At 36.7% G+C, this 16,242-nt stretch overlaps 1 long non-coding RNA gene across 18 annotated transcripts in view; it reads left to right on the top strand.

The window, feature by feature from the left end:
* The window catches only part of LOC143256934 (uncharacterized), a 496,333-nt gene that overhangs the window by 424,458 nt on the left and 55,633 nt on the right, over positions 1–16,242 (top strand). For 9 of the 18 annotated variants that reach the window (XR_013031615.1, XR_013031616.1, XR_013031617.1 and 6 more), the window contains exons 2-3: positions 13,395–13,566; positions 14,427–14,541. This is a non-coding gene — a long non-coding RNA (uncharacterized LOC143256934). Of the gene's footprint in view, positions 1–9,343; positions 9,443–9,663; positions 9,802–9,987; positions 10,116–10,610; positions 11,006–12,765; positions 12,923–13,394; positions 13,567–14,426; positions 14,542–16,242 lie in introns of those variants that run through there. The other 9 variants (XR_013031625.1, XR_013031626.1, XR_013031623.1 and 6 more) reach the window with 6 other exon arrangements.

Raw genomic sequence — 16,242 nt, 5'->3', positions numbered from 1 at the left:
GATAGCATTAATCTTCATACTGAAAAGTGTGACACTCAAGACACAGCCCTGTGGATTTCAAGTTTCGGTAGAAAAGAACGATAAAGCGTCGAGCTCATACAGTCTTGGATTCTCCACTCCATTAAAATGTTTTGGTTAAAAGTGGGTAAATGGTCATGCAACACATATGAATGGAGGTCTTACAAAATGCTGTCCCTTCACGCAGTATTGTAATTTTCCAGAGTTAAATAATATGTAAATAAGATATTGTCGCTTGAGAAAGGCTTCTCTGATTGATGTTTCAAGTCGAATCAGGTGGTTTACGGTGGAGTGACGTCGTTGGGGCCTACACTGGATGGGCGAGAGAAGGTTGTTTGATTCGATAATCAAATGCAGAAAGATTTATACCAAATAAATGTCTCCATTCGACCAAGCCTGAGTGATATTTAATCAAAACGTGATTGCAAATTATTTTCTCGGCATTTAAAAATCCAACCATATTTTCATTCCAACAATTCAAGAGAAACCAATAAAAGCTACCTTACAGAACATGATATAAATAACATCAACCAAAATGGTAAAACCACACAAACCAGTACAACTGAAGATCCCTTTTGCAATTTATAACACACTCCCAGCAGATGGACCCTTCCAGTGGGTCACTTCCACCACTTGATTATTAAATAGACAAATGTTGTACTGAGATAAACAAGTTTAACGTCAAAGCACGGAACTCTAAAGACAGTTTCATGCATGAAGAACGCAAAGGCTTGGAAAATGTTCGGTATAGAGATTATATTATTATCAAACCATCAGGTAAGGGAGTAACTGTGGTCGTATGACGTAAAGATATTTGTCTTCAGGAAGTTTCATGTAATTTGAATGACTTATTATTATACAAACTACTTCAGGATGACCCATTACCAAAATATCATGAAAACATCACCAACACTGTCAACGAACTGATTGATGCTGAAGAACTACCTATGTAAGCTAGAAATTTAATATTACCCATTTCTAACTAGAACTGCTGTTTTCTATTTAATGCCTAAAATTCATAAACCCAACAACACTGGTAGACCCATTGTGTCTACTTTTAATACTCCAATTTCACTTATCTCTAACTATTTAGATTTCCTAATGGCTTCCCTAGTCACTCATTTTCAACTTTTATTAAGGACACTTATCATGCTCTTAGCCTCTTCAACACTATAACTTTTAAGCCAAAACCAGATTCAGTCCTTTTATTTAATATAGGTATCAAATCATTATACACCGTAATACAACAACAAGAGGAATTAATATCCTTAAGACACTTTTTTTGACAAACGTCCTGAGCTTCGCTCTTCCACTAATACTTTGATCCGTTTAGCAGAACCGGTTTTAAAATGCAGTGGATTCTGTTTTGACAATGAAATTTATGAACAAGTTAGCAGCATAGCTATTGGAACTAAAATGGGGACACTTTTGCAAATATTTCTGTTGGATATATGGAAGAACAGATGTTTACACCGTATGATGGTCCTTTACCACTACTTTACAAGAGATATATCGATAACGTTGTTGGGATTTTCGAGAGCACCTTGCCCGAGCTAGAAACGTTTATTCGTTAAGTAAGTAACTTCTATCTTTCATTGTGTTACACGCATGACATTTCCGATTCATCTCTACCATTTTTAGACGTGTTTCTTACTAAATATTTTGATGAAATAACAACCAGTGCTCATTATAAACCTACAGACACCCATATCTATTTGTACTTTAATTCTAATCAACCCATACATATAAAAAAGAACATCCTCAAATCCCGATGTAGTGAACCCGGTTATTTTAATGCCTACTCTACAGAACTGGAATCTTTTTTTGTTGATCGTAACCACCCCAAAAACATTCTGAAAAACTCTCATCTCTCACGGAAAACAAACTCTAAACTGGTCTGTATCATGCCACCACACTTATAACAAACAAATTAAAAATATTATTCTAAATAATTTTCACATTTTAATGGATTCTAACACCATTAAACATATTATTCTTTGTCCCCTTTAATTTCCTACCTTCACGATACTAATATTTGAAACTTCGTAATATATAGTTTCCTTAAAACAGACACCTCAACAGACACAAATTTTATTATATGTTTTGTTTTTGTTTTTGAATTTCACGCCATCCCTAATTTAGCATCATCACCACCCACCGCCAACGAATAGTGGAATTGACCATAACTTTATAATGCCCACACGGCTGAAAGGGTGAGCATGTTTGGTGCGACGGGGATTCGAGCCCGCGACCCTCGGATTACGACTTGAATGCCTTATTATAGGTAGCTACCCATGTAATAGAAAGTGCTGTAACACGTGTGCTTACATTGACTCAAGAACATCCATGCAAGGCCTTCATTCAATCTTTTACATTAAGGATGAATATAAATGCACATCAAAGTGCGTAATATTTTTTGTTCGCTCATATTGTGCAAAATTATACATAGGAGAAACCAGTAGATTATTAGCAGAACTTACCCGAGAAAATATTAGATATAATAAATTGTAACGTAGATAAACCAATGGCCCGATACTTCAATTTGCTCTTGACCATTTCAAAATACTTGTTTACGTAACCGTAAATTACAACAAAGCAAAATATTTTTTGACCTGGAACTTTTCACCACAATGGGCTGAGCTAAATGGACTTGTAATATTTTTTGCTTTAGTTTAATCCACACTCAAAAGGTTTTATACATAGAATAATTATATATATATATTCATTGGTTTAAATAGGGGCGTAGATTTTTTACACCCGATTGGGGGGGGGGGATGATTTTTGCTACCACTTATGTAGACTGTTCAATTTACAAATTGGTAATCTCTGATTACGTGAACCTGAAAGTTGTAAACATGCAGTCACAGAGTAATCTTGTTGCCACGATACTTCAAGGTTTCCATGTAGGTTTGTATAAATGAGGTGTTGAGAAAAGTTTTCAAAATGTTAATAGAATAAAGACAAATGTGTCACAAATTAACTGCCACATAAATTTATTCCTGCACACTACACAGTATAAAAGATGACCATTATACTTGACAAGGTTACTAATAACTTTCATTTCATGAATTACGTTTTTAAATATTAATAAAATTAGTAATTACCCTTGATAAGTTTATATTTACTGAAAAACTGTTCATGTTGTTTGATAAAAATAATTAAAATGTCTTTGCAAACTTTTGAAAATTACACATCAATACAATGTCACATATAATTATTCATACTTTTCATTGAAGTAAGATTCATTTAGTCCTATAGCCTATATGTTCCCAAATGTAGACCTCCTTTGTGATGATCTTTTATGAATTCTTTCGTAAGCTCTTCTATATTTATCTTGTCGACCTCATCTTTTTCAGTGTGACAAACTGCCACATGGTTGAGGTGGCACTGAGACATAGTTGATCTTAACCACGTCTTCAACCGTCTTAATACAGAAAAGCTGCATTCACATTCGCAACTGGATACTGGACATACAAGCAAAATTTTCATGAGAAGAAACACTTCACTAAACATCTGCTGGCTTGTTTCATGCATTTTACAGTAAGCATCCTTTGCACCTTTCAGAGATACTGCTTTTGTTGTTCCTTTGAACATGGGCAACTGAAACTCGAGCCGTTGTGCAGAGATTTCTGGATAGAAGTTTATAACCGAGTTGTCAATCTTGCCAGATGTGATCATGTTATCAAGTGCCAGATATTGTCTCAAGTCATTGTTGTCTGCATTGAATCTAGTGGTCAGATGTTCTATGACTGTGTCCACAAATTCAAAATATTGGCTTCTGTAGTAATCTCTAGCTGTTGCAGAATGGTGTGCTGAGCCATCATCTGTGATCCTTCTGGGGGGGGTCTGCGAATGCGTGGTAGTTCAATAGGCACCAGATCTAGGGAAGTTACCTTTTTCTCAGCTTCATCAAATATCTTGTTGTAATTTTCGTCTGTTCGCAATACCCGCAATTGCTCTATTGTCATTGCAGATGCGTCAATCATACCAGATACTGTCGCTGATTTTGCTTGGAATGCACGGTTTAGTTCTTCTAATGCAACTAATGGATGCTGAGCCATCAATAATCCTAAAACTGTCTTTCCTTTGTCAAATCTGTCCAGCAGACCTCGTGCTTTCACTGCTATATTTGATTTTTCATTTGCTAAATCAGACAAAGAATCAACAATGTCACTGTAGTGATCATTAGCACATGTAATTGCAGATAGGCGGCACAACCAGCGTGTTGGACACAGTGGGCGGATGTATTTAACTGGACCATTGTGGTTGTCTGACGATACAATATTTTCAAAGATTGTCTTGTATTTGCTGACCTCTAAGCAAGACACCAAGTTCATGTACCCACTGGATAGAATTTCGAACACATTCACAAGCTTCAACTGCATGTTGCATTATTAAATTAGCCTTGTGTACTCCGCAGTGAAAAAACAAAGCTGACGGTTGCTTCTGTTTTATTTTTGTCTGGCATTTACTGTACGCACCACTCATGTTAGCGGCTCCATCATAAGTTTGTGCTCTTAATCCTGACAGCGGTAAATTGAGCCAAATCAGTACATCAAGTATAGTCGAGGATATTGTTTCACCAGTTGTATTGGAAACACTGTACAAACCAAGAAATGTCTCATGGATGTCAAGGTTCTACTCTATGTATTGTACACATATTGCTTCCTGTTCGGCACCTGTAACATCTTGAGTGCCATCAACCATTAATGCAAATATTTTACTTTGCTGCACTTCGTGTGCTATGTTCCTCAGTATTTGATGGCTGAACATCTCCATTATTTCACTCTGAGCTTGGGGTGATATGAATGTGATTTTCTTTGACAAGTTGGCCGTCAACTCAGGATCTTTCTCTTCCAGGAGCTTCATTAACTGCAGGAAGTTCCCCTCCGTATCAGTATGTCCACGTAATGCTAAACCTTGATGCAGTAGGAAACGTTAACTTCTGAATATTTTGGCTAGACCTCTTTTGCATTCTTCCTGCTGCTTCTTTTTTTCCATCATGGAGCTGGACAGTCACTTGGGTTACATCAAGCGAACCTTCTGGAGATATAGCAAATCTGTGCTGAGAGGAGGATTGGTGTTCGTTGAATTTCTGTTTTGCCTTTTTCCAGTTGCAAAAACCAGTGGATGTGAAGGTATACTCTACTGGCGTCTCCAATTTCCCTGTAAAAAGGCCTCCATTTTCCACCTTGACACAATGAAAGCATATGACTTTTTAAGTCTGATTGTCGAAGTGCAGTCATGGGAACTCATCAAACCACTTGCCCTGGAAGTTGATATTTTGCTTTCTGTTGTGGTATTAGTTGTGCATCTGGATGATATGGCTTTCCACACTGTATCTGTAGAGTGTCAGATTTTTCATTACTGCACAAACTTGTTTCACAACTATCTGGTGGTTCATGATGTGCAATAGTTGCACAAGCATTTTCAGACTCGTCCTCTGATGAACATGGTATTTTCTCTGTATGGCAAGTTTCTATTCCTTTGCTTGAGGTTGTTGGATTATCTGCATCTGCATCGTCACTTGTAGTATTAGTAACTGGCTTGCAGAACTGTCTGATATCGGAAAGTTTCAGACACTTGCTTGTCGTAATTGGAATCCGTTTTCCAGAGGACTCAACAGGCTAAAATACAGTCTTTATTGAAAATCTCTAACGTACAACGAACGAAGATAGAACAGAATGGAAGTAAGAAAGGAAAGGAAAATACTGGATAGGTATTTAGGTTAATTTATAATTTAACTTAACCAGGGGCGGTCAGAAATTACTGTTTTTCTTCACCCCACACGCGACGAGAGAAAATTTCTCAACGGTGTACAAGATTGGTGAACTGGACTTGAGTGGCAAGATATTTATCAATGTGGAGTGGTGGTCACAGATGACCCCGAAATTAACATACTTATGCGACTGTTTGAGGAGTGTCGAACCAGCTGCGGAGGAGGTCGACGAGTCGGAAAGAGATCGAAGACTGTGACGAGAGGCTCAGCACCTCATTCACATCCATTTGAAGGTTTTTTTGACGTAAATGTGGTCGAAGAAAGGCGAAACTAGCAGAGAGATGCAAACAGTACGTCAGCCTAGTTAAAACTCATGATCTAAATTAACCGAAATTTTGATTCTAAAAGTTGGTAATGTTAAGATTCATTCTTACTGGTTTCTTTTTAGGGTTGGGATCTATAAATCCTAAGAGAAAATAATTTTGATGTGGGGGGAAACGGGGGTACCTCGAGAAAATCCACTTTTACTGGTCGGGCGCCGAAAGAAAACAACCCCATCAGTGCCCAACACTGAAAGTATGAAGGCATATACGGTTAGACATTCGAGTTTACGTTCAGGGCATGTATGTAATTGTTTGGCGAGAGGTATCGCTGCCAAGATCGTGGGGTGGCTGCTAGTTGTGGAAATTGTCTTGTTAATTGTGTGCGGTTGCTTGCTTTTCTATAGTATTTAGCTGCTAGATAGGTAAGTCTTTTCTTGAGAGGCGGGATGGTGCTTACTTTTTCAAGGTAAGCTATCGGTGTGTACCTGGGGAGTCGATATGCAAGTCGAATGGCAAGATTAACCCTGTCTAACCCGAGATTAACCACTGTCTGGTAGATTTTGAGAAGATACGATGCACGGCGTATATTTCAGACTTTGTCTGGCTTTCTATGGCGTTTTTGATCTCGGACGGATGTATCGAAGGGTGTATACCTCTCAAGAAAACAGTGAAAAGGCTCATTGGGCTTTTTGTCGGAGAGAATCTAATGTTAATTACAGTGTTCCACGGTTCACAGAAGTATGAAAGGTCGGCAGGAGTTGACGGTTGAAGGAGAATACCTCCTCGGCGAAGTAACCGTGTTCTAGAGGAGTCTATGGAAGTGCCGGGCTTAGCTTGGACGATAAACGTAGCTATTTGTAAAGGCGAAAGGTGGGGTGGTAGACCGTCGACGATTACCGGCGGGACAGGAGGCGTGAGTGGCACGGCAGGTCCGGGTAACGAGAACGACATGCTGGGAAATCAGAAGGAGAGAAAACACACGTCTTACTTACTCGGCGTCAAGGGCGAAACTCCCTGTGACCTTAAATATGGAAGTAGGACGCAAAAACGCAAACTAATGTGGCAGGGGTTCAGTTTAGAGAGAGAGAAATCAGAAGAATTCTATCTCCAACTGGGGTGTTCAGGAACGTTGTGATTCCTCTTCGTCCCCTTTCGTAGAAGGTTATTGAATTTAGCTGTTTTTTTTTTTCCTTTTTTTTGATTCTTTTTGGGTGAAGGAGTGAAGTTGGTCATAATTAATATTATTCATGAATGAGGCACAGGTAGCACCAGAGAAAACGGCCACATTCCGCCCCGAAAGGCAGTTGTTACGGTAAATGTGAACATAAATCTAAACGACCCGATTCGGGGCATGGCAATAGTTGCCTTGGCTGGGATCTAAAGATCCAATGCCTAAGTTTTTGTTGTGGGGGGAAACGGGAGCGCCCCGAGAAAAACCCACTTTCACAGGACAGGCGCCGAAAGATTCACCTGTCCTGTGCCCGAGACCTGAAAAAGAAAATAAATAATATTTACGTGAGTTTTGCCCTTTTAGTACTTTGTTGTGTGATTTGTGATTCCTGAAATATGTTGTATGGTGAAATAAATTTGGTTGGTGCACTGGTTAATTTACAGAGTGATGCAATTAGTCTGTTTCTGTGTTCTGCTTTTAAATAGTATTTGTGTGATATTTCTGTTAGTCTGTTTCTTAGCGTTGGTAAGTTACTGATTTGATGTATATAATTTACTGGAGTGTATGATGGTAGACTGAATGCAGATCTTAGTATTTTGTTTTGTTGAACTTGAATTTTCTGGAGTGTGTTATTTGACATATTATATGTGACTTGACATCCATACTCTATTAGCGGACGGATGTAAGCCTTATATATTTGGATAATGGTTTTTGGTGAGCATTTTGAGTGTTTGCTGGTTAGAGTCATTAAATGTGAAATGCGTTTTCTAATGTATGAGTGTATACTGTTAACATGTTTTTTCCATGTTAGTTTTGTGTCGAAAGTGATGTGTTTGCTCATGTTAATGGGCGTATTTCCGAGCGATAATTTTACTTTTTCTAGAGTTTTTTTTTGTCCTTTTAGTTTCCTGTAGAAGGTGATTGCTGGTGTTTTGGTTGGATTTAAAACTACTCTCCACTTGTTACTCCAGGTCGAGACGTTGTTAAGTGATTCTTGCACGCGAGACATGGCCATTACTGGGTTTCTGGAGGTGCTCCAGATAGCAATGTCGTCTGCGTATTGTGAATTATGAGTGTATGTTAAATTGAGGAAAGATATGTCGCTGACAAAAATAATATACAATAGTGGAGAAAGGACTGATCCTTGGGGCACTCCTGCAGTTATATTGAACGATTTAGATATAGTTTTATTGACTTTTACTTGTGCTCTTCTATCTGTCAGGAAGTTTGATATCCATTTAACTATAGTAGGATTTATTTTTAGATGTGTTAGTTTGTACTTGATGGCATTGTGCCATACGCTGTCAAATGCTTTTTTAATGTCTAAAAATACACTAATGGTCAGTTGGTTGTTATTAAAAGCCTTGTAGACTGATTCGGTGAGTCGTGTGAGGTGTTCTGTTGTTTGCCTGTTTTTCCTGGAGGCATTTTACGATTCTGGAAGGATATTATTTATTTCACAAAAGTGAAGAAGACGGTTAGAGATTACCCTCTCCATCAGTTTGCCAAGGCAGCTTAACAGACTGATGGGACGGAAATTATCTGGATTGGTCCTGTTAGTTTGTTTCTTTGGAATGGTGGTTATAATGGTTTTTTTCCAAGTGTCGGGGTAATATCCAGTTGTTAGTGAAATGTTCATGATGTTTGTGAGGTGTTGTAATAGGAGAGTAGAGCTTTTTTTCAGAATAATGTTTGGTATTTGGTCGTATCCGGGAGAAGTGTTTATCAAGTTTTTAATATTAATTTTTAGTTCTGTGATGGTAATTTTCCTGTTGATTGAACTTGAGTAGAGAATAAAGCTTGGTTTGTTTTTATGAAGTTGTTGACATGATGTTGGTGTTGTGTGTCAAAGTCGACTGAATTTAGGTTGCTGAAGGAGGATTCGTAGTAGTCAGCTTTCTCTACGTCCGTCCTTGCGATTATATTTTTGTGTGTGATATGTTGTAGCATGTGATTTGTGTTTATGTCGGAAGAAATACTCTTGAATTTTTTACAAAATTCTTTTGAATTGTTTTTGATTTTTTCCAAGTTTTTACAAAAGTTTTGCCAATTAGTTTCTTTTGCTATTTTAATTTCTTGTTTAATTTTTGCATTTGTTCTGTTAATCTGTGTTTTGATAGTTGGATCACGTGTTATAAAATGTGTTCGTCTTAATTGCCTGCGTTTGATTATTAGTGCATGAACTTCCGTTGTTACAGTCCAATTGATTATGTGAGTGCTTTCTCCTTGTTTTAGGGATTGTGTTTTTTATGGCTTTATGTATGGCTTCTGTAACTTGATTTACATAGTTGTCTAATTCTGTTTTGTTGTTAGCATGTTCAATTGGATGGGGTAGATATGAATCCAGTGAAGCGTTAAAAGTGAGCCAATCTATTTTGGTGTAAGTGTACGCTGAGGGAGTCACGTACGCCACAGCAGGGTGGCTCGGGTGAATTATACAGGAAATGGGGAAGTGGTCACTTGTGATTTCAACATGTACTCTGAAGTCAGATATTCTGTTTACTGTGTCCTTGGGGCTATGATGTAATCAAGTACGTCATATGAGCCATTGGCAACTGAAAAGTGTGTAGGTGTGTGATCGTTTATTAGATGCATATTGTTAATAGAAATGAAATTTTTTATAATCAACCCTCTGCGTATGTTTCTATTTCCTCTTAGTTCTGTGTGTGGGGAATTAAAGTCCCCAATGATGATTGGTTTTGGTTTACGATTAACACATTTCTGTAAGAAGTTAATGTCGATATCTTTAGTGGGTGAACAATATATGGCTAGAATTGGAATTGTTAGCTGGTTGTTAAAGTGTATGTTATAAAAAAATGGTTTCATTTATGCTTGATTTAAAAGACTCTTCTATCAAGATTAGATGTGAAATTTCTGTATTGAAGTAAGCTATTATGCCTCTATTGTTTTCCGAGTAAAGTATGCTGTATGTAATGAATCCGGGGATTGTGGTGTTTTGTTTCTCTGTGCAAAGTGTTTCTGAGATGATGATAATGTTGGCGTTTATATGTTTATTTATGTTGTAGATTTCTATTCTTTTATATTTAAGGTTTCCTTGGCAGTTGATGTGTAAAATTTTAACGTGTTGAATCATTGTGATGTTCTACTTCCCTTGTATAAATTCTAAGTAAAAGATGATGTGGTTTGAGATGGGAAGGTGAAAGTTGTGTCTTGCAAGGCTGCAAAGAGCCTTGAGTGACTCGTGTCTTGATTCGAAGGTGGGGAATTCGCTTAATTCGATTAGCATTGCTAATAAATTTGTAGTGAATTCTGTGGGGTTAAATGTATGTGTTCTTTTCATACGTGTAACGTCTGCGTATGTACGTGTTTATTGTGGCTGAGTGGTTGTGTTTGTGATCTGTGAGTCTTTTGGAGTTTAGAGTAAAGGTTGTTTAGTGATGTGAGTGTTGAGAGGTTGTTTGTTACTGTTCGTGGTTTTGAAAATGATTCTGTTGTGTATCTGTGTGTATTTAGGAGAACCTTTGTAACTAACTGCGTGAGGGCTTTGACAGTTTGCGCATTTCACTTGGTTTCGCTCATTGAGGCAATGAGCAACCTCGTGAGGTCCACTGCATCTCACGCATCTGTCTTTGGCCATGCAGTTGATTTTTGTGTGTCCGAATCTTTGACATTTATAGCATTGTAAAATTGGCTGGAAGTAGGACTGAACTATACAATGTACTTAAGTCGAACGCACGAACCTCACAGTGACTACCGAGCCGACTGACCGCCTGGGCATCGCTGGGAGAATAATGTGTGCTAGTTACAACACAAGTAATTGCAAGTTTTCGAAATATACTTAAACAATCACAAATATATTATATTCCTGTTAAAGCTCATCAAAAGGCAAAGACGTTGTGATATAATGTCTATAAGCACGTCTATTAAATAAAAACAACTAAACAAAAACTAGCAATACAATTCGAGTAGAGGCTTCAGGCCGTTGAAATCGCTCCTTTTGTGTTTTAATTATACAAGAAAATACAATATTTTTATTAGATATGATAAGATAATATATTGTTCTTTTACCATAAAGCACCAGCACTTTATTAGAGGGCGGTGATATTCTGAAATTTCATGGATTAATGAGGGCCACAAACACAGGTATAATGAGCCCTGTTGTAAAATCGAGGCTCAGACTAAAGGGTTGTTGTTGTTTTTTTTGGAATTTCGCACAAAGCTACTCGAGGGCTATCTGTGCTAGCCGTCCCTAATTTAGCAGTGTAAGACTAGAGGGAAGGCAGCTAGTCATCACCACCCACCGCCAACTCTTGGGCTACTCTTTTACCAACGAATAGTGGGATTGACCGTAACTTTATAACGCCCCCACGGCTGGGAGGGCGAGCATGTTTGGCACGACTCGGGCGCGAACCCGCGACCCTCAGATTACGAAGCGCACGCCTTAACGCGCTAGGCCAGACTAAAGGGAGCGGAGGGGGATAGTGTAGAGCGCGCTTGCATCCGAGCGGCCCGAACCTGTCGTTAACTGTACACTAAACGTACACTATGGTCAGCGGCTACAGCAGCTAAGGAGAGTAAGGCGTTCGACAATAAAACCGGCTAGATATGTATAAGAACAAATGGATTAGGAAAACCGCACAATATACACAAAAGATTGATGCAGCTACAAGCTACAAATGGCCTGCGAGATCTAGATCACAGGAGTTTACGCTTGGGAGTAATATTTTAGAATTTCATGCTCTGTTCAATCTGTTGTGATAAAAATTTTACTTGATCTTTCACTACGTACAAGACGTAGGTAGATTCTGTGATAGTGCTTGCAAGCCTTGCATGTATACTTAGGCCTACTGACTGATACGAACTATTGCTTAGATCGAAAAGCTTAAAGCACGCCTATATTAAAGATGTACATTTTGGCTACTGAAAAAGCCTACATATAGGCCTAATTATGTAATTCGATTGGTGAGAACACGAAAATCACAAGAACAAATACACAATTTGTAGGCCTGTGATGCAATAAAATTTAACAGACCAAACTGTAGGGGGATAATTGTATGCAACATCCACCTAAAATGAAGGGGGGATGTATCCCCCATCCCTCCAGGATCTACGCCCTTGGGTTTAAACTATAATACACATAAGGTCATGTATGCATATGGATATATCCGTGTGTGTGTGTGTATATATATATATATATAGGAAGAGGTATGTATGTGTGCTTATATACATACAACTTTCTATTGTTTCAGGTGTTTGTAAGCATTGCTATTCACGCTCATTTGTATCACTGTTATGCGACCTTCAATTTAGAAGGTTTTTGTTTACGGACTTACTGTTAAGTTAGTGATACTTGATGTGGACAATAGTATATATATATATTTGTATTTAACTTCTTGGTGGCTTTACCTTTAACAGCACTATTTGTAATTTCCCATACAGTTTTAAACCAGTATAATGTGTAGTCTGTTTGTTTTTGGAACTAAGCACAAAGCTACACAACGGGCTATTTATACTCTAGCAGTGTGAGCCCTCAGACATACTGCTGTACCACTAGGGAAAAAGGTGTAATCAATCTCATTTTTTCATTGAAAAAAAAAGTAATACAAGAGTTCGTAGTAGGTGGTACCTGTTTCCATAGTTATCTAGTTTATCACTTTGATAAGTGATGACTACCACTGCCAATGCAGATATCCTTTAATCTTTGCACAAAATTCCAAAAACAAAATGAATGTGGGTAAAGAATATTTACCATTTCCCTTTCCTTCCAATAAAGCATTAGCATATAAAAATGTATGCTTCATTATGTAAAACTAAAAGAAGTTTTAAAAACTATTTTAGAATAATTTTGTTTATGAAATATGAATTGGGTATACAATGTGTTTTTTTTCTATTTGATTTTATTTCTTGCAGTAGAATAACTGCATTAGGTAGTGATATCTAATAATACTATGCTGCCCAATTTTTTCATGTCACCTTTTTAGTTTGGTTCACTAAGGATATGTATATGTATTTTTAAATACAGGTTATTACATCTTTTCAACTATTTTTGAGCATAAGGTTAAATCAGAAGTGGTTATTGAATATGTGAATTGAAAAATAATTTTAATTTAATCAGTGTAACCAAAGAGATTCAATCAATGTTCTGTAAGTAAGTTGGGTTGTATTGTGAAAAATAAAGGGAATTGACCATGATACTTTTCAGACAAGAAAACTGGATGGGCTGAGACAGATTGTAAGAAGACAATATTGTAACAAATTGGTCAGAAAGTAATCTACCTGCAGTCTACTTTACCACTTTCATCTGGATGTTTAACCAGCTTGAACAGAGGCATTGCAGTCAATGTTGAAACTACTTACTTCCCTAAATGCCTTTGGTGAGTGGAACTTACAAACAGGATAATGACTTTTTATCAAAGGATATTAAAATTTTGAGTCTAGTTTTACTCTGTCAGTGTAGATATATTGCTCACATGTTGACATAATATATGGAATCCCAGAGCTACTTGCTGGAATTCCATTTTCTTACAACTTGTATTATATATAAGGATTTTTTAGAAATCAAAATAAAATATTTTTAAGATCTGGGAAATGTGAATTAAAAGATATTGGTAATTTGGTAAATAAAAACAAAACATACTACCTATGGTATCCATACCTATGTGATCCAATTCTGGTACATTTTGTTGGCATCTCATGTTTGAAGTTAAGAATGAAAAGGTATTCTGATATCGTATTAATGATGGTTGTTTTCAGGTTGAGTATTTAACTAAAAAAAATTCAGTTTTCAAAGCATAAAAACAAGTATAAGGTTAATAAGAGAGAAACATGTAGAAACAAATAAGGTTGGAAGGAGGGAGTGAAATCTCAAAAGTTTGTAACAATAAATGTGGGGAATAAGAAAAATAAAAAATCCTGTATTTACTTGGATTGGTAGCCATTTGTGCCATACAATCTTTAGGCAATTGCTGTACAAATAATATAATTTGTTAATATTCAGTTTAAGATGAGTTTTACAATTTCTCTTATAAAAATTTTAACACTAAAGATGCAAATTGTATAAATAAGCCAAGTTTTATGACTTCATCCATGCTTAACTATGATCTGAGTTTTTACTCTTGCACCTTGCTGTTAGGTTTTGATGAGTGAAGATTCAGGAGTGAGACAATTGAAGTATGCAAAATTATTTAGTGAATTCATGAGATTGAAGCATCAATTTTTTTTTTTAATAATTCAGAAAGGCCTAGCACAAGAGGGCACAGAGAGGAATCTTATACTTGCATAAACATCCAAAAGAAAGTTGGAGGAAATACTGAACTGTTAAGATACTTGAATGGACATTTTACTGAATGGTATGATTGTCCTTATTTGTAGTTGAAATATCAGGTTGAAAATTTTAAAGCAGTTATCATCCCTACAAAAAACATTAAACATGACATTTTATCAGTTTCAGACCATATTTAAAGGTTGTTCAGTGAGGTTGAAGTTCTAGACTGCAATGGCCTGGTATGGTATATACTATGTAATATAAAATCATTGACCTTACTTGGCTCCTAACTTCTTGATATTCACCTGGATGTGCTTTGGAGATTCAGCATGCCTTTCTTTTTGTTTTCATTGCTCATTTTGTCTTTGTGGATATATTTGAATAAAAGAACACCATAACAGTGAGTTCCACATTGAGATACCAAAGATGTCTAGGATTTTTTTGATGGGCAGGTTTTGAAATATAAGAATTCACTTTCTTGTATTTAACAAAACACTGAAGTAAATTCAGATCCTTGTGAGTAACAAACCATGCCTTAAGATAGACTTAAACAACAAAGATGCAGATGTTGCAGGGTCACTGGCAGCTGATCCACTTGTTCATTCTATATAAGATCATTGAGATGCTTGCTATTCCAGGGAACTACAGGTGAGGCTTTTGTCATGAACTGTTTCTTAAAGTTTTTAACAAGTTCTTCACAAAAGTAATGTTGAGACCTTCAGATCAAGGAACTATTGACAGTTAACTCCTGCACATCATGACCACCACTGTGAGATGTGAAAATAAAGACTAATGTTGCCTTTTTATTACTTAATTGGGTTTTCACATAGCTGCTTCTAAATTGGGAGTGATATATTTTTTCATCTTAGCATCTTTTTAGGTTTCAAAGGAGATGATTCTCCAATTGCTTCTTTATCCTCATCACTGTTAGTGGTACTGTATCCAGCAATCTCATTATCATTATCTGTGGGATAATTCCTAACAACTGACAGTTTCATTCATAGTCTGCTGTGCCTGCTCTGCATGCCACTTTCCATCTATACTTTCATCACTTCTTTTCTCAACCTTTGATTCCTTTAGAGAAAGAACATTATATTACCTTTCCTATGTACCCATGATTTATTCTTTTCCTTTGTTGAGCTAGAAAAAAGTCTTTGTTTTGGGAATGTTGATCAGAGTCAGGTTATCTGTATTCAGTAATGTCAAAAAGGTAATAAGGTCATTGTAAAACTTTGCTTCATTAGCTCATTATGCTTCATTTTTACTTTTTGATTTAGACAGTTCTCCAGCCTGATAATGGCAGATGTTCTTGATGAATATGAATTTGAGCCTTGTTCCAAAAACCTTCAGCCTTCTTGATCCCAACATATGGGTTTTTATGTAATGTTGTTTGTAATATTTTGTGATTGTAGAAAAACATACACAACTCTTATGCATTAGGAAGTAATTTGCTTTCTGTTAATTCAGTTTCTTCTGAACCAAGTAGCCAAAGTGTAGTCTTGCTTCTCAATACATTATCCATTTTCAACAATATAGTGTCAGCAGATATAATACAGAAGAATTTTCTTAAGTGCTTATATGCCCTCATAAAAAATTTTAGAAACTGCTGTCATGTATGCAGAATATTCCAGAAGTGACAGCTGGATTGCATATATATTGAATGTTCTTAAATATTCTTCATCATATGAATACTCTGGAATATTCCAGAAGGTGCTAGAGAATAATATAGAAACTTTCATAATTATTTAGAATATTCAAATTATGAAATTTAATGCAAGCTATGAGA

Source organism: Tachypleus tridentatus, chromosome 7 (genome assembly GCF_004210375.1).
Source record: "Tachypleus tridentatus isolate NWPU-2018 chromosome 7, ASM421037v1, whole genome shotgun sequence".
NCBI lineage: Eukaryota > Metazoa > Arthropoda > Merostomata > Xiphosura > Limulidae > Tachypleus > Tachypleus tridentatus.
This window is presented reverse-complemented; position numbering and strand designations above follow the sequence as displayed.